The sequence below is a fragment of the Zonotrichia albicollis genome, chromosome 19 (assembly GCF_047830755.1).
Source record: "Zonotrichia albicollis isolate bZonAlb1 chromosome 19, bZonAlb1.hap1, whole genome shotgun sequence".
Classification (NCBI taxonomy): domain Eukaryota; kingdom Metazoa; phylum Chordata; class Aves; order Passeriformes; family Passerellidae; genus Zonotrichia; species Zonotrichia albicollis.
In genome coordinates, this window is record NC_133837.1 from 13257241 (window position 1) to 13275106 (window position 17866).

Sequence of the window (17866 nt, forward strand, 5' to 3'; positions counted from 1 at the left end):
GCCATGCCACAGAGAGGGGCTGTCGCCGCTGTCGCCGCCGTCGCCGTCCGTCTGTCCTGCTGCAGGTGTTGGCTGCAGTGGTCCCCGGGCTGGGCTCCCCCTGCCTCCATTGTCAGTCGGGGCTTGTCGGCCGCATCAGGAGCGGCGGGTAAAGCGTTCCGGCGCAGGAGATAATTGAAAATCAAAAAAGACTTTGTTAATTTGATTAGGCAGAGCCATAGCTGAATTGTTCTTCATCAAAAGAGATTTAATTTTGACGTGCAATTAAATCCTTGTGCTGTGCCGGTGCCCTGCGCGTTGCCAGCAGTGGGGTGCCTGGGCAGGGTCTGCAGGAGGAGCTGGGGCTGGGCTGGGGCAGCAGGGAGGGCACAGAGGGACTGGGGGTGCCTGGCAGGGGTGACACGATGAGAAGGGACTGCTGTGGCCAATGCTGGGTGTTTAGCACTGACTTGGAGCCGTTGTTTTACTGCTTTAACTCATTGTGTTACTGCAGAGACAGCGCTGTGCCCGCTCCCCCTGGGGCTGTGCCCCTGCCCTGCCAGCCCCCATCTCCCAGCACTGAAGTCCCTCTGTGGGTGGGAAAGGCTCTGGTTCCGTGTGAAAGGCTCTGGTTCCGTGTGAAAGGCTTTGGTTCGGTGTGAAAGGTTCTGGTTTGGTGGGGAAGGCTCTGGTTTGGTGGGGAAGACTCTGGTTCCATGTGAAAGGCTCTGGTTCAGTGGGGAAGGCTCTGGTTCTGTGTGAAAGGCTCTGGTTCGGTGGGGAAGGCTCTGGTTCCATGTGAAAGGCTCTGGTTCGGTGGGGAAGGCTCTGGTTCGGTGGGGAAGGCTCTGGTCTGGTGCAGCAGGAGAGGAGCTGTGCCGCAGGATCGGCACCCGCGGCCAGGCAGGAGCTCCCTCCCACACGGGCAGCTCTGGCTCGGGGTCCCCGGGAGCTCCAGCCCCTTCTCCCCAGTGCCCCCCGTGCTGATAAGGCAGAGGATTATCTGTGAGGCCGGGCTGAGGTGCCCCAATCCATCCCCACTGCTGGCAGGGACGGTGGCAGCTGGAAACCCCATACTGGGGGCTGTGGGTTTACATCTGTCAGTGAGGGCTCAGTGGGATGTGACAGAGCTTTAAAACCTGGGAAAAATGACTGGGAGGCTGCTCGGGCAGGAGCAGAGAGAGGCCTGGCTGTGAGGTCCTGCCATGCAGGGTGATGCCAGGCTGGGTGCTGCCCTGCAGGGTGATGCCAGGCTCCGTGCTGCCCTGGCAGGGCACTCTCTGAGGTCCTGGTGTTGGTGAATCCTGTGGTGCCATGAGCTGTCCCCACACCCTGCGTGTCCCTCTCCTCAGCCCAGCACTGCCAGCGAGGCTGGAGCTGCTGGCACCGGGGGCTTTGGGCTGCACAGATCAATGCTGTGAGACTGGATGGAGCCACTGGAGATTGTCTGTCACAGCCCTGCTCCTCAGTGCCAGCCCAGCCCAGAGGCGATGCAGGAGGGTTTTTAATCCCTGTGCTGATGGAGGTGCCTGGCACTCTGCACTGTGCCTGGACTGGCAGGGCTCTTTGCTGGTCGCTGCTGGGCAGTGAAGGTCTCAGGTCGTTCCAGCTGTGGGTTCTGTGCCCAGCCTGTCTCCCAGGGCTGCTCAGGGGAATTCAGTATTGATCACCTCATCCCTCTCTCGTGGCTCCCCGCCAGCCCCCGTGCCAAGGTGGGTGACCTGGGCAGGGACAGATGTGACACACACCCTCCCCTCCTGCCCTCCCCTCCTGCGCTGCCCGGCCGCTCCAGGCACGGCTGACAAATCTCAGGCTTTTCTAATTGCCTTTGAAGGTGTGAACCGAGAGCCAGAGGCACCACACGAGGGCCAGAACCCCCCGGAGCTGCTGGGAGGATCAGAGCGGTGGTGGGGATGTGGAGAGCCCTGAGCAGGGCAGCCCCGGGGGGAGCCAGGGGCTGGGAACAGCAGTGAGCTCTGGCACAGGAGTGTGGCACTGCTGGCTTGTGCACAAACAGGATTTGTGTTTCTGGGAGGGATGGCAGCAGAACTCTGTGCTGTTGGCGTGGAATTCAATCCCTGTCCCTGTGAGTGCTGGTCGCACATCCTCATCCTCACGGTGGTGGTGCCCATTCAGCAGGGGCAGGTTGAGGAGCTGCTGCCATGTCTGGATGATGAGCTGTGGTGTCACCCTTCTCTGAGCTGTGGGTCCTTGGGGGGCTGCAAGATCAGCTTGGATGGACGGATGGACGGATGGATGGATGGATGGACGGACAGATGGATGCTGGCTCCCACAGCATGGGGACAGGGAGATGGAGGGGAGCAGGGTGGGCATCCCCCGTCCCAGCCCCTGGCTGCCCTGCCCTGTGCTCCCCACTCCCATCTTGGCATCTTGCCTCATTTGTTCTCCTGTAATTGAGCAAATGCGCTGTGGGCAGCGCTCAGCCAGCATCAGCTCGATCGGGGGAGGCATCGATAGCACACTGCACAGCAGAGCTCAGCCTGACACTGTCACACCACCCCAGCCTCAAAGTTGCACTTTATTCATGATGGTTTGATGTCTCTTGCTCTGGGGACTCCAACTTTGATAGATTGTGATGTGGTACCAGAGCAGTCTGATCCACTGGAGCATCTTCCTTCCAGAACAGGCATTTGCCACCAGAGCCCAGCATTTTCTTGGTTTTTTCAGAGTGAAAAATGATGGCATAAAGAAATCTTGAGCTTTGCACAGTTCAGTCATCCTGAATTAGCAGCTAGAAGGTTGGTTTTCATGCTGGTGGGGGCCATTGGAGGCAGTTTACACCAAGCTGGTTCCTGGGTGCGTTCTGCTCCTGCAGCAGTGCTGGCAGGAGCTCTTTGCACTCCACAAGTTGGAGTTTCTGCTGCTGGTTCCCAAATCCTCTGTTCCAAGGGAGCGCCCACTCCAGTGCCCCCCTGCTCTCCTGGTGCTCCTGGCACTTGGGGATTTTGCAGTGCAGGTGCAGACCCCTGGCTGTCCCCACTGCCAAGGCACAGAGGACCTGGCAGAGCAGGTTATCCAATGTGCCAGGATCACAGCATAGGGTGCATTTCTTGTGTGTGACCATGCCAGGGCTGCTGGGTGCTCAGCACCAAGCACAATCCCCCAAAGGACTGGTGGGCCTGGGCTGTCTCACTGCCCTGTCTGGTACTTTTGCTGGTGCTTTGGAGCTTCAGCCTTTTCTTGGCTTGTCCATGAGCTCTGTGGGGAGAGGGAGAAGTGCTGGGCACTGTGTGCAGCTGGAGGGTGGGCAGGGGAGTGGGGACCAGGGACACCACAGCCTCCAGCCCTGCTCCAGCTCCTTACTGGCCACAGGAACCCTCCTGAGCATCAGGGCTGTGGAACACCTTCTCTTCCCCCAATGTGTCAAAACAGCATTTTTCCTCTGCCTTGTTCTCGGAAATGTTTGAACTGTTTTTGCTGAAACTTCCCTCAGAATTCCAGCCCGAGGCAGCTGCTCGGTGTGGGGAACATCAGAGCGAAAAGCCTTGCTCTGCAGAAAGGCAGAGGCGAGGGAGGATGGGGCTGATGGGGCTGGACCCGCAGTGCTGGGCGGCCGAGCTGTTTACAGAGCCCGGGGAGCCTCTGAGGAGAGCCAGCACTGCCTGCATATCAAACCAGGAGCTGCAATTACCCACAGAAAAGGGCGTTTTTATAACGCTTTTATTGGAGTCTTAATGAACAAATAAAGAAGTGGAGAAATCTGCACATGCATTTGCGAGATATAAAACTGACTGAATCGAGATGAAGCAGCAAGAAGTGTTGGCTGCTGGCCTTTCTGCTGGGTGGGGAAAACAAAACTGCAAGGAAGGGAAAGGAGAGTGGGAAGAATGCTGAAGTACGCAATCTGGGAACAGGGGTGCCCCAGTGAGTGGTTGTGAGTGGTTTCTGTGACCCTATAAGAGGTGTAAGGTGGCTCAGCAGAGCTGTCTGTCATCCTCCCTCTGCACTGTGCTGGGGGAATTTGCAGGAAGTTCAGAAGGTGTATTGGGAGCTGGAGAAAGGTAGAAAAGCGTGGATCTGGCCTCAGAATCGGTACAGGCAGGAGGTGCTGCACTGCCAGCATTTGGGCACTGGTTTGGTGGCACATCGAGCCCTAGCATCCCCCACCCAGAGCTTGGGGGTGCTGAGGGGTCAGGTGGAGTTTGGAAAGCCAGCAGGATGTCCCCAGATGCTCTGGGCCAAGAAACACAGGTGTTAAGAGCAGTTTGTGTGGTGCTGAGGGCCATGAGGTGCATCAGTCACTGCCAGAGGGCTGCTGGCAGGAGGGGCAGGGTGGGGATGCGGGAGAGCCGGGAGGGCAGAGCCGCAGGCAGAGCTCTGTGATGGAGCTGCTGTGCCCATCCCTCCCTGCTCCTGCTCCTGCTCCTGCTCCTGCTCCTGCTCCTGCTCCTGCTCCTGCTCCTGCTCCTGCTCTGCCCAGGGAGCGCAGAGCACGGAGCTTTGGAACCTGCCCACAGCCTTGCCGTGTCTCAGGGGTGCCCTGGTCCCCGGCTCTCCCACCAAGGTTCCCTCTCCCTCTCTTCCCCGTCGGCTCCAGTGTGGCTCCTGCCAAACGCTTCCCGGGATGATTTATGATGCTCCTTCAGCTCACTTCGAACTCTGGCTTCTCCTTCTCTTCAGTGGAATTTAACTTGTTTGCCTGGAATATTAATAATTAAACATCAAGGAGTTGCATCCCAAGCAGGCTCCTCAGAAGTGTTTGTGATTGTTTGCGAGCGCCCAGCGCCGAGTTGGGGCGGCTCTTTGATGGGATTTTGCTGCTTTCAAACCGCTGACACCAGTAACCCCATAAATTAGCAGCTGATGGAGGGAAATCTCCTGGCTGCAGCTGTGGGTTTTTATGGTTTGATTTGTTAATAGGAGTTTTGGGTCACGGCCAGAATTCCTTACCCAGCTCAGAGAAGGGTTTGCCCCACGGTGCGGTGGCGAGGCCGGGCTGGGCTGTGCAAGGCTGGGTTGGCAGGAGCTGGTATCACTCCTAGGAGATGCTGGTATCACCTCTGGGGGCGGCTGGTATCTCCTCTGGGAGCTGCTGGTATCACCCTTGGTATCTGCTGGTATCACCCCTGGTATCTGCTGGTATCACCCCTGGGAGCTGCTGGTATCACCCCTGAGTTTGCTGTGATGGTCTCAGCTGGAAAAGGGGATTCTGCCTCCTTTCCCTGCCCTCACGTGCCCTGGTGCCAGGGCAGTTTCTCGGGTGTCCTTCTCCCTGTGGTCACCTTCAGAGCAGTGGAGCAGTGGCAGCAGGGAGCGCACAGACTGGCACTCAGTGCCTGGGCCGAGCAAGGGGCAGGACCCAGCCCTGTCCCTCCTGCCAGGACACACATGATGAGCTCATGAGCTCCAGGAGGGATTTACCTCCAGCACAGGAGTGTGCCTGAGCTCCCTGCCTGCAGCAGCAGCAGCTGCTGTCCAGGGAATCCTCTTTTGTGACACCAAATGTGTTTCTGAGGGCATGGCTGAGGCAGGAGCCCTGCTCCCTGTGTCCTGCTGGGCTGCTGCAGCACGGGGCATGTGGAGCTGCTGCCTGGTGTGTGCTGTGTCCAGAGAGCCCCAGGCTCAGCCCCAGGCCCCTCTGGGTCCCTCTCCTGTGCTGTCCCCAGGCCCAGGGTCTGTTCCCACCCAGCACGCTCCCACCCCTTGCCATGGAGCTGGAGCCTCATTTATTCTGAAGGGAAGAGAATTCACATCTCAGCGACCAACGGGAACCCAAATACAAATAAATTTTTCTCAAAGTGCAGTCGTTGGAGAAAACTAAAGGCCGTTAGTCAGGCTGACATCAGAGGAGCCGCATTCCCTCTGACAACCCGCTCAGCCTTATGTTTTATTCACCAGGCCTGAAAAATACCTTCCCGAAGAGGGGGCCCATAAATAAACCAGCGTGATGAATATTACACGGGATAAAAACTGATAAAGCCGGGCTCCAACCAGGAGCTGCACGAGGAGGTTACAGAAGCACGGGGGTTCATTACATCTGATCCAGCCTGACGGGCTGGGCTGGGCGTTGGGATGGGACGGGGCAGCCCTGGGGATGCTTCGGGGTCCTGGGGGAGAGGGGAGTGAGACCAGGCCAAGCCAGCCTGCTCCTGGACCATGGGGGAGGCAGGCTGGGAGCACTGCAGGGTCAGGGGGTCCCAGCAGCACCTACAAACCTCCTTTGGAAAGTTCTCCTTGCTCCTCCTTGGGAACACCAGGCTGGACCCCGAGGGGAGCAGAGCAGCCCCCTGCCCCGCTCCTCCCCGCTGCGCAGCAGGCAGGAACCTTGAAATACGAGCACTTAGCTTTTTATTGCCCCATTTAATTGCTGCCTGACAGCCTAATCCAGCATTAAAAACACCAGAGCTCAGGGGAATTCGCCATTGTTATTCAACATGGATCTCTCCCCAGTGCTCAGAGGTCCCATCTGCTGCTGCCTTGCACCCGCTGCTCCTGGGACATGCTGGTCCATCCTTGGTGCTGCTGGTGGCGATTTCCTCCTGGTGGAGGTGACAGGAAGGGGGAATGAGGAAGGAGCTGGGGCCCGTGGGCAGCAGGGGCAGAGGGCTGGGGCTGTTGGAGTGAACCTGGGCTGTTATCAGGGCACTGTGGTGCTCACAGGCTGCAGCTGGGATAGAAACACCATGGCTCTCCACAGCTCCGCAGATGTGAAAAACAGTTGGGGAAATCACTTTACCTTCAAAACAGTTTGGGAAATCACTTTTCCTCCCTGCCAGCACTTAACCCAAACTTCCCCCAGCATGGCAGAGGGGCGGCCCAGCCCAGCCTTGGAGAGGCCAGTGAGTTATAGTAATGGACACTGTGCAAAGTGTCTGTGCTGCCCATAAATCCATACCCTCCTGCAAGTGCAGATGGGCCATAACCGTCCATCATCCCCAGGCAGCGTGGCTGTGCCAGGGTGGGTTTCTCCTCTGCTGTTTCTGCAGCAGGAGCTCTCTCCATAACGGAGCACAAGCAGCCCCCTGGGTTAGGGGGCACAAACAGGGGGTGCCCTGAGGCTGGGGCTGGTGCAGGCACTGAGGGGAAGGTGGTGGGACCAGGGTTGAATGAACTCTGCTCGCTCTGGCTCACCCACATTCCATGGGGTGACTCTGCAGCAGTGCTGGAGGTGGGCAGGAGGGAAGGAGGGTGCCAAGCTCAGAGCTGCTCTGGTGCTGCTGGGGCTGAGCAGGAGCAGCAGCCCTGCCTCGCCCAGAGCACCAGAACGCCCTGGCACAGCCTCCGGGCACCTCCATTGGCATTTCTGCATCCTGTGGCAGCAGGGCCCGCCGAGGCTGGCACGTGGCAGGCAGCTGTGAGTGCTGGGCACGCTGTAACTGGGTTGGAGCTCTTGCTGCCAGTGTGGGAGGGTCTCTTACCTTGAGGAATGACCTGGAATTCGATCAGGCGGCTTTTATTAGATTGTGAGACTGGAAGTGTAACTGTGCAGGATCAAAGGGAAGCCGGCAGTGCCGCGAACCAGGACCTGCAGGGCTGAGCGAGAGGAGCCACCCTGGGAGATGGAAATGCCCCCAGCAGGATGCTGAGGGACGCCAGCTCCTCACAGCAGAGCCACTCTCATGCAGTCCTCAATGGCTGCTGAGGGACAGCAGGCTCCTGTGCTGAGTGCCACCAGCTCTGGGGCTGCTCTGTCCTGTGCCATCAGCCTGCACCTCTGTACCAGGACTAAGCTTAGTCAGGGAGAGGGAAGGTCCTGGACACAGCCAGTCCTGGGGGCTGCAGGGGTCCCAGCAGGGCTGGTGCTGGCAGCAGCACTCAGGCAGGCGCTGGCACCGGGCAGGACGGGCAGGGAGAGCAATTGCGGCAGTGATTAATGGCAGCCGGGCAGAGCTGACAGCTCGGGGTGCCCATGGTGGCAGGGAGCAGCTGTGGGTTCCCTAGCTGAGGGCTCTGGGTGCCCTGGCCAAGGGCTGTGGGTGCCATTCTGTGCTGCTGCCCCTGCCAGGCCGTTCTCCCGCTCCGGCCGCTGCTGCTCCTGCCGGGGCCGTTCGGACACTCTGGCAGCACGGCCGGGTTTATTAAGCCAATAAAGCACTGTTAAGTACCCGCACAGTGGAGCCCCCTGAGGTGTCCTTGTGCACAGAGAGGAGCCGGGGGATGCCGGTGATTGCTCTGTCACGCTCAGAGATGGAGAGGAGCGGGCAGCGCTGCGCCAGGCTGCTGCTGCTGCTGCTGCTGCTGCTGCTGCAGCACCGGCGCGGCTGCCTCTGCTCCAGAGCCCTCCCTGCCCTGCCCCTCACTGGCCCTCTGCACTCTTTTAGGCATTTCTGGCCCTCAAGGGGCTGCACAATCAGGGGATGCTGGTGCCATCTCCCTCACCATCCCCGCTGCCCAGGGACAGCGTTGTCTCACCCTCTGCCTGGGGTTCCGCTCCATTCCCGGCCCTGGGGAGCTGCTGTGTTTTAAAACCAAGCAGGTTTTAAAAACCCAGCCATGGGTTGGTAGAGAAACAGCTGACCCCGAGCACCTTGTGCTCCCAGAGGATTTGTGAGGGGTGCAGGGCACCCCTGGGATGGTGATGGCTGCAGCCCTGGTGCTGCCGGGCGTTCCTGTGGGTGCTGGTGGCAGGCACTGCTCCAGCAGCATGCAAAGCAGGCCCTGTGTAATAGATAATAATTAATAGACTGCTCTGGTGGCAAGCTAGGTAAGTAGATAAATAATTTTAATTATCCTTGGGGAGGCTGTAAAATTCGCACACAGCCCTTTATTAAACTCTCTGTTTACAACAGTCATTTATATTGTGTGTCATTTTGCATAAAACCCCCCTGGGGCCGAATAACACCGTGCAGCACCGTCCCTGGCACTGCCAGCCCTGCTGCTGCTCAGGAGGGCAGGGGGCAGGGCCTGGGGCGCACAGACCCCAGCCAGGGGCAGCTCCAGCTCTCCCCTTGGTGCACCCACCCAAAGCTGGGGCTGCACCCCTGCCCTGCCAAGCTCTGCCCACCTGGGGATCCCTGGGGGCTCCCCCGGACCCCAGCCCTTTCCCAGCAGAGTTGATGGGTTTGTGCTGATGGCAGAGTATTTTTTTTCCTCCATTTTTTTGCGCATGTCTCTCAAAAGAACCATAAATTCCAAGCTGTGAAATCCCGCTGCGTCAGCAGTCTGCAGAATGAAGTGATATTAAACGTGACAAAAGTCCCTCTAATTCACCCTGGCCAGTTCCTGCTTCCCTCCCCGAAGCTGTAACTGAGAAGGGGAAGAGTGGAGGTTGCCGTTGTCCCTGCCTGGAATCCACTGAGCCGTCCAGGCCTGAGCATTGTATTAATTAGGGATTATTTACAAATGACTGTGCTCCGGCTGCGCTGCACGCGCTGCCCTGTGCACAGGTGCGTTCTGCCGCGTGTCACAGGCGTGTTCACCTGTGCCCCTGAGCATCTCCTCATTGCTGCAGCTCCCAGGGGCGGCTCTGGGGCAGGGGGACACAGGGGTGAGCTGTGACCCTCCCTGTGACCCTCCCTGCGACCCCTCGTGCCCTGGCTGTGCAGCAGAGGCGCCGCTGCCGTGCTGCAGTGCCCTCACTCGCAGAGCCCTGCACGCCCTGGTCCTGTTCCAGTGGCAGATCCCAGCAGAGCCCTGCTGGCCTCAGGATGAGCCTTTGGGGATTTGAAATCACAGTGTGTGTTGCTCTGCTCATGGATGGGTTCTGTGCTGTCCCCACTGCAGGCACGAAACTCTGCAGAAAGTCGTCAAATAACTGTGGAGTTTAATATCCCCACAATGGAGCTGACATTTGTGTCGTTAATTTTAAACCGCTTTATTTCTTCTCTGTTAAGTCAGACTCATTTTCAACAAGCTGAATAACTCTTTCTCCCTAACTGTGGACTTGTGTTTGATCATTTCCTTCCCTGTGCGGGGTCTGTTCCTGTCCTGGGAGGTCAGTGAGATGGCAGGGCAGGACAGAGTGCTGCGCTGTGCTGGTGTTACCTGCCCAGAGACACCACAGACAGGTAACACTGTCTCTCCTCTGGGGTGCACAAAGAGCTGTGCTGCCCACAGGTGAGGTGCAGGGAGTGGTTTGGGGTTGGGAGCCTGGAGCAGGGGTTGTTTGGGGTCTCGGAGCAGGAAGGAGCATTCCCCAGCATGCTGGGCCAGGGCTATCAGTTATTTCAGCAATCGATGGTATTGATGCCATGCTAGCTGAGGAGGCCACTGGAGAGCTGTTCTTCCAAATCATTACATTCAGAGCTGAACTATCCCCTTTTCGTATAAATCCTGACAAATAAAGATGAAGCAGGGCCTTTCCCATGGAGCTGCAGCCCAGAGTCAGCATTGGCACCGTTTGGGGCACCCCTGCTCGGGATGAGCAGACGTGCCAGGGACAGGAAAGCTGCCCTAAAGGACTGTCACTTTTGGGTCCCCTCTGCTGCATCTCTCGTAGGATAGGAGAGCTCCCAGGAGTCTCTCTGTGCTCAAAATCCAGAGGGCATGGGACACACTGTGGGGATGGACCCTGATTGTGAGCATCTGATGGCATCAGTGCAGCAGGAGCACCCCAGGCTGTCTGGGGAGCAGGAGGAGCCTGTTTCCCTGGGGATGGTATCCCCACAGCTCCTGGGGTGCCCTTTGGAGCTGGCACACAGAGCTGTGGGCACCCACGGGCCCACAGAGGGGCTCCTTCCATTTGCTTTTGCCGTTTTTCATTTCAAGATGAAATTAGGCTGCATAAAGAAAACCCCAGCCTTTTCTTGCAACACTGCATCAGTGCATCCCTCGAGGGGAAAACACTCACATGGAGGTTTTCAGGTTTTCCTGCACTTTGCCTGTCCTCGTGTCTCCATCAGTGCTTTCAGAACGCTCACCCCTGGCCAATTCCCCGCGCGCTGCGTTTGGTGCTCTGGGGTTTGTTTCCTTTTTTCCTATTGTTTTCAATCAATTTCACAGTGGGTTTGTGGCTGGGATAAAAGCATCCCCTGCTCTCCGCTCGCCTGGCAGCGTTTGTGTCCGTGTGTCCCTGCTGATGCCACCCCAGGGTGAGCAGGCTGGGTGCTCCTCGTCCATGGCTCACCTACCTCTGCTCCAGGGCTCGTGCCGTGCCCAGGTGTCCACAAAGGATGCCCTGAAGTCCATGATTTTCCCTGAAATCCATGATCTTCTCTCTCAGTGGTGTCCTGCCCGGCTGTTCATGTTCCTGCCGGCTCCTCCAGCCCCTCTGGTCCCCCCTGTCCCTGCTGGCTTCATCCCGGGTGTTCTCCCAGCTCCACATCCCAGCGTGGATCCATCTCCCTGTGCCCTGTCCACAGGTTCTCAGGGAGAGGCTGAGCCACAGGTTAATTTACAGCGTGTGGGGAGGGGAGGGGAAGAGCTCTGCCCGCTAAATAAGTCATGAGGCCGGATCCCAACAGCACAATTAGAATCCTCCGTTAATGATTATTTATGGGGCTGGGAATGCTTATTTAACCTGACTATATTAAATATTAAACCAAATTATAATATTTATACCGGTATTTACAACAAAAGGAGGCTGTGGGTGGCTGGGGAGGGCAGGTGAGTGAGGGAGGTGTGTCCAGTGCCACAGGGGTTGTGGGCAGCACTCGGGGCTGTGGGGACCCGAGCAGCAGTCTCAGCTCTGTCCCTCACCCCAGCCCATAGCCTTTAACCTAAGTGGCAGGAATGCTGCTGGAGGAGAGGGAAGGACTTTTGGGTGGGAGATGGTGTCTCCTGAGAAGGAGAAATATCAGCCATCAACTGGGACAGTAGAAACCGAAGGAGCCCTGAGCTGGTGTGAGGTCAGAGGGATGTGCTGTGCCCAGAGCTGCGCTGCTTTTGTCACCTTGGAGCTGGAGGTGACAGCTGGGCCTCGGGGTCCCTGCTGGCGCTCCCGCTGTTGGGGTTGCCTGTGCCCGGTGCTGCTGCATGCTGGAATGCAGCTCCCTGTGGCAGGGCCATGGCCCTGGTGCCGCCAGCCCTGGGAGCTGCAGGGGCTCAGTGCAGGTCCCTGCGCGCTCCTGAGCCGCCGTCACTGCCGGCTCTGCAGCCCGCTGCAGATAAAATGATGATTAAGGGGTCCCACCCTATAAGCAGACAACCATGTTGACCTTACTTAGGCTCCTAATCAATTTGGCCCTGGTGTGATTAATTGAGATGCCTGCCATCGATTTGCTGTGCGACAGGAGCGGCTGAGGTGGGATGCAGTGGATGCAGCAGGGAGATCTCTGCGGCGGCCGTGCTGGGCAGCTCCAGCCAGGCAGGATTATCCCAGCTCTGCTCCTGCTGCTGCCCATGGGCTGCTCGTGGGGCTGCAGGGGGGTTTGCACCCCCTGGGAGCATCCCCAAAAGGTGCCATGGGCATGGGACATGGGAAGGACAGTGCACTCTTCTGAGCGAGCCAGCAGCTTGGGAAGGAGCCCCCATGGCCCTTGGCAGTGCCAAACCCTCTGCAGGGGCTGGTGAGACCCCTCCCAAGGTGTGGCCCTCGCCAGTGCCCCTGAGGGAACTGCTCTGGGATCACCAAGCACCACAAACCCCACATGAGTGGGAGAAGCCCTGCCCAGAGCCACCAGCTGGGGACGAAGGACCTACAGCACGGATGATTGGAAAGGATTTTCTAGCTAAATTGCTGAGCAGATGGATTTACCCTGGACTGGTCCTTGTGGACTCTGGAACATTTTCTCTCCTGTCACAGCTCCTTTTTATGACCTGCCATTTGCTCCAGCAAGCGAGAAGTGAGTCCTTGGCACGCAGCTCCTGTGGTTAAGGGATGCAGCAGCCGTGCTGCCCACAGCCACAGCTCCTTGTCAGGAGGGTGCTGGGGCCTGGCAGGACACCCCTGCCCACCCTGGCACCCCGGGCACTGGCAGGGGCTGGAGGGTGGCAAGGGGCAGCAGTGGCTGTGGCAGAGGAGCTGGCAGGGCTGGCACGGGGCACGCCGTGCCAGAGATGCAGCCGCTGTTTATATTTCTGTTTATATCTGTTTATAACAGATCATTGCAGTGACACCTGCAGAGGGGCACGGCCAGCAGGGCTCCAGATGGGGGGCTGTGGAGCAGGGCAAGCCTGGAGCCACATCCTGGCCTGGGAGAGCCCTCTGTGGTGCAGCGTGGGCAGAGGGACAGTGGTGGCTGTGGTGCTCTTCCCCCTGTTCCACCATCAGTGCTTCCATCAGGGATTCCATCATCAGCACTTCCCCACGGTGATCCCACCCGCTCCTTTGGCTTCTGCTGTCCCAGCTGGTGACTGATATTTCTCTTTCTTAGAAGAAGGGAAGGACAACACAATCTTCCACCCAAAGCCCTTCCCCTTCCTCCAGCAGCGTCCCTGCCATTTACATTAAAGGCTATAATGGGTTGGAGTAAATGGAGCAGGTTTGCAATTAGTTTTCCAAGTACTTATCTCATTAAAGTAAATGAATTATTGATTTAGTGACACTCATGCTTTTAGTGAGCAGCACAGTGCCATCCCTGCCCTGCTGCTGGCTCCTGCAGCCGGCCCTTGCACGCTGCTCCCGCGGGCACACGTGTGTGGGCATGTGGGCATGTGGGCACTGAGCAGCAGCTCTGCCTCTCCTGGCCTGGGAGCCAGCACGGCCACGCTGGGCAGGAGAGCAGGAGCTGTCTTTGGGAGAGGCCCTGAGCTGAGCTGGGAGGGATGGATGGGGACCTGCTGCACCCTGGAGCACTGCTGGGGACGTGGCAGCTGTGCCAGGACAGCGCCTGCCAGCCCATCCTGCTGGGCAGGGCATGGCAGGGAGGGAGCTTGGCTTGCTCTGGGGCTGTTGGTGCAGCAGAGGGCAGGCATGGGGCTGGCATGGGGCTGACATGGGGCTGGCAGGCAGGGTGAGGAGCTGCTGGGGCTCCCTGGGCCATCCCAGCCCCTGCAAGGGCACAGAACAAGCAGGGTGTGGGGATGCTCAGCTCTGGCAGAGTGTGGCTGCAGGAGGATGAAGCACTGACAGGCTGTGCTGGAGCCAAGTGCTCATGGCTGAACCTGCCGCCCCCAGCTCGCTGCTGATTCAGCGCTTTTGCTCTCCTCTGTGCAGAGATTTCATCTCTCCTGTGAGATAAAGCGCTCCGTGAACGGAGAGCTGCCTGCTCGGAGCTGCCCGGGCAGGAGGGGCTGCGCTGCCCTGCTGGGGTGTCCATGCTGGGCACGCTCCCCGCAGCTCCTGTGCCTGAGGGGTGCCATGGAGGCTGTGCCAGGGATGCCAGCGGGATGCCAGGAGTGCCAGGCTCCTCCAGCAGTGCCCGCTGTGCCAGCGGGTGCCCCTGGCTCACAGCAGGTTCAGGAATGGCACTGGAAGCTCTTTGATCTCCTGGCCAGCACAAGGAGGTGCTGATGGGCTGGGAGGAGGCGCCAGTGGCCAGCAGGAATTGCAGGAAGGATTTCAGGTGGGAGGTCACAGCTGTTCCTCAGGTGGGGTTTGGTGGCCAGCAGGAATTACAGGAAGGATTTTGGCTGGGATGCTCACAGGTGTTATTTAGGTGGGGTTTGGTGGCCAGAAGAAATTGCAGGATTTTGGCTGGGATGCTCACAGGTGTTATTTAGGTGGGGTTTGGTGCCCAGAAGGAATTGCAGGATTTTGGCTGGGAGGCTCAGAGCTGTTATTCAGGTGGGTTCGGTGGCCAGCAGGAATTGGCTGAGAGGTCACAGCTGTTCCTCAGGTGGGGTTTGGTGACCAGCCTCTGCCCCAGTCTCTGCCCCAGCCCCTCCTGCCCCTGCCTTCAACGCTGCTGGGAACGGGATGTTTTATATTCCTTAGCTGGGGAAAAAAAAAATCCCTTCTCATTTAATTAAAAATGTTGACATTGTGCCTGGCCATCCCACCCGCCGGAGAAGGTGGTTATAAATTAAACATTAAACCTTTAATGGCCCATAAAGAAATTTTTGCTGCTGTTCTGTATATGGGGATATAAATAGAGAGGGCTGTGGGGGGAGGGTGGGACATTATTGTTCCTCAGCCAGATAATCTTTGCTAATGAATTTAATTAAAAGCAAAATTAATTTAGGATTTTTGGTGGAGGGAATGGGGGTTAAAATGTACTTTGAGAAAGTACCAAGAAGTTTCCCAGCAGATCCGAGCCAGGCCTGCCTTGGTTTAAGTGTGGGGATGGGGGTGATGGGGTGCAGCTTTCATGGCATCCCTGCAGCTGGGGCACATTTCTCGTGCAGACCCCCTGATTCCCATGCAGGTGGGTTTGGCTGGGCTGGGATCACCTGTTCTGGCAGCAGGTCCCTCTGGGGCTGTGTGAGGCTCCAGGTGGACTTGGTCAGCCCAGACCTGTGCCAGAAAAGCAGAGACTGGACCAAGATCCCCCCAGATCCTGCCCAGAGCTGCTCCTGTCCCTCTCCATCAATGCTGTGCCAGGGGTTTCCCTCTCCTGCTCTGGACAGGGAGGCTGTGGCTGAGCATCCCCTCCCTGTGCGGGACCACCAGAGGCCTCTGCTGGGCTGGAGCTGGGCTTGGCCCGTCCCTGTGTGTGCCAGGAGCGTGGCACGTCCCAGCTGGGCCCATCCTGGCTGTGAGGCCCCGTGGTGCTGTGGGGAGCTTCTCAGAAGGCGCCTTTCCTGGGAAATGTGTTTGGGAAATGCAGTTACCCACCGCCGAGCCTCCCCCGGGAGCACACGGAGTCAATTATTCATTGCAGAGCAGGCAGACCGGGCTCCCAGCGCTCCCAGCCCTCACTGCCAGCCCTGCCAGCCGTGCCAGCCCTGCCAGCCCTGCTCTGGGCCTGCTGTGCCATGCCCTGCTCCCAGCCAGGACCCTGGTGGGCGCTCCCTTGGCACAGCTCGGGGGTGTTGGCTGGGGCAGGAGGCTGTGCCAGGCCTGCAGGGCTGTCAGCATCGCTGGGAGCCAGGGAGCCCCCAAACATCTGTGTTAGGGCACCCACAGCTGGGTCTGCCCTGGCCTGGGGAGAGGGGACCCCCAGCCCAGTGCAGGGTGAGAGTGTTTGCAGGGTTTTTATCGTGAGAGTGCTAATGGAAGTCAGCACCAGCCTAATGAGCTGTACTCCTCCATGAATCTGATTCATTGAGGCAGGAATTACCATAATTGATTATCCTGCTGCGTGCCTGAGAGCCGTGTTTGCTAACAGAGTGCCTGGGAGCAGTGTCTGTGCTTCCTAAGCCGTCAGACCGTCCCTGGGCTGGGTGCTGCTGGGGCCAGCTGTGGGCTCAGAGCAGCCCCCAGGCACCCCCAGGGTCCTGAACCCCCCTCGGGACCCTCACCTGGGGCCACTGGCCCTGCACTGGGGGCTGAGCAGCTCCAGAGCTGCTGGGCAGGTGGGACCCAGCCCCTGCCGGCCTCCAAAGCACAGCAACAGGCACACACAGCCCCCCTCACTCTTTAGCCACTCCTGGGATGTATCAGCCATTCTCATTATTCTGAGGGTCTAACATGATTGATGAATGTTTGCCTTGGCCACGCTGCAAAAGCCAATTAGTTGAAGTGCAGCTTTCAGGAAGTTTTCTTTGAAATTTGGCTTAATTTCCAAGAAGTGCCCAGAGCCAGGAGAGCAGCAGCGCGCTGCAGGGGCTGCTCCTCTGTGTCCCTGTGCTGCTGCTCTGGGCTGAGGGCTTGGGATGCAGCGACCCAGATGTGCAGCCAGCACTGGACGGCAGCTGTGCCCTGTGGGGTGTGTGGGGCAGTGCCTGCAGGGCTCTGGGGCCCAGGATGGGACCCCTGCTCTGTGGGACCTGGGTTGGGTTCCAGGTGCACTGGTGGAGCTGAGGGGGGGGATCCTGTGCCCCCCACCCCGGGCATGGTGCTGCTGGGTGCTTGTCACTGTAAGACATGAAATAACACAACACAGACACGCTGCTGTTTCCAAGGTAAAAAGGGGAGGTTTATTTTTTTACTCTAACACTTATAGATCTCCAAAAGTGACAGTGGATTGGAGGGTGACAGTGCCACCTCTCCAATGGACAAACCAGCAGCCCATCAAATTTCTCCTCCTCCATAAAAGAATGCAAAACAATAGGTTATTTACACAAAGCGTGTGAGAAAGTTCATTACAAGAATGTAAGCGTCAGAAGGCTTAGAAAATCTTAAAAAACCAGGGTGGCAGGTGCTGATGCTGCTTGGCTGCCCTGGGCTGAGCCCCTGGCCTGGCCAGCACAGGCTCCCCAGGGCCCAGGGAATGTCACTGACATCCAGCTCACATCCCAGCACTGAGCAGACATGGGCAGGCAGCACTGACTATGACAGGTTAGTGATGATGATGATGATGATGAGCATTGATTTTAACTCTTCCTCCCCTTGCCTGTGTTTTCCAGAGCGCCCCGTGCGAGCGCCGCGGGAGGAGCTGGGCCCAGTAAAAGGTACAGAGGGTTGGGGTCCCAGCCAGGGGCTGCCTTGGCTCTGCCCTGGCTGCTCCCGGGGTCCCTCCTGCATCCAAACCTGCGTGTGTGGGGCTGGCAGGGGGCTGGCAGGGCAGGGCAGGGCCTGGGGCTCAGGGATGGGGCTGGGGGCACAGAGCAGCTCCCGGGGTCCCTCCTGCATCCAAACCTGCGTGTGTGGGGTGGCAGGGGCCCCGTTCTGTGGCAGTTGCTCACCCAGGAGATGTTTGTCCCCAGGGTTCTGGGAGGGTCAGCACAGCTCACAGTGTCCCCAGGGCTGTGGGCCGTGGCAGGGGCTGGGGGTGCCAGTGGGACCAGGGGGTGCCAGGGGCAGTGGCACTGTGCTGCAGGAGCTGCTCGCTTGCAGGGCTGTGAAAGGGAACACTCCCATCCTTGGCACACACAGGACAAGGATGGAGGTGACCTGCTGGGGGGACTGTGCTCTGGAAGGGACCTGAGATCCTGTGGCAAATGTGGAAAAAGAGCTGCCAGGAGGAGCAGGAAGGCTGGGTGGGAGCAGAGTGTGCAGGGAGCCAGGATGGGCATGCAGGGTGAGAGGATGGACGGGAGGAAGGCTGTGCTGTGCTGGGCTGTG

The 17866-nt window shown here is 58.6% G+C and overlaps 1 protein-coding gene across 15 annotated transcripts in view; it reads left to right on the forward strand.

The window, feature by feature from the left end:
• The window catches only part of RBFOX3 (RNA binding fox-1 homolog 3), a 121412-nt gene that overhangs the window by 78405 nt on the left and 25141 nt on the right, over positions 1-17866 (forward strand). For 6 of the 15 annotated variants that reach the window (XM_074554961.1, XM_074554966.1, XM_074554967.1 and 3 more), the window contains one exon: positions 17209-17253. The exons of the other annotated variants lie outside the window; for them this stretch is intronic. The gene's annotated coding sequence lies outside the window, so the exon portion shown is untranslated. The remainder of the gene's footprint in view (positions 1-17208; positions 17254-17866) is intronic. 15 annotated transcript variants of the gene reach the window in all.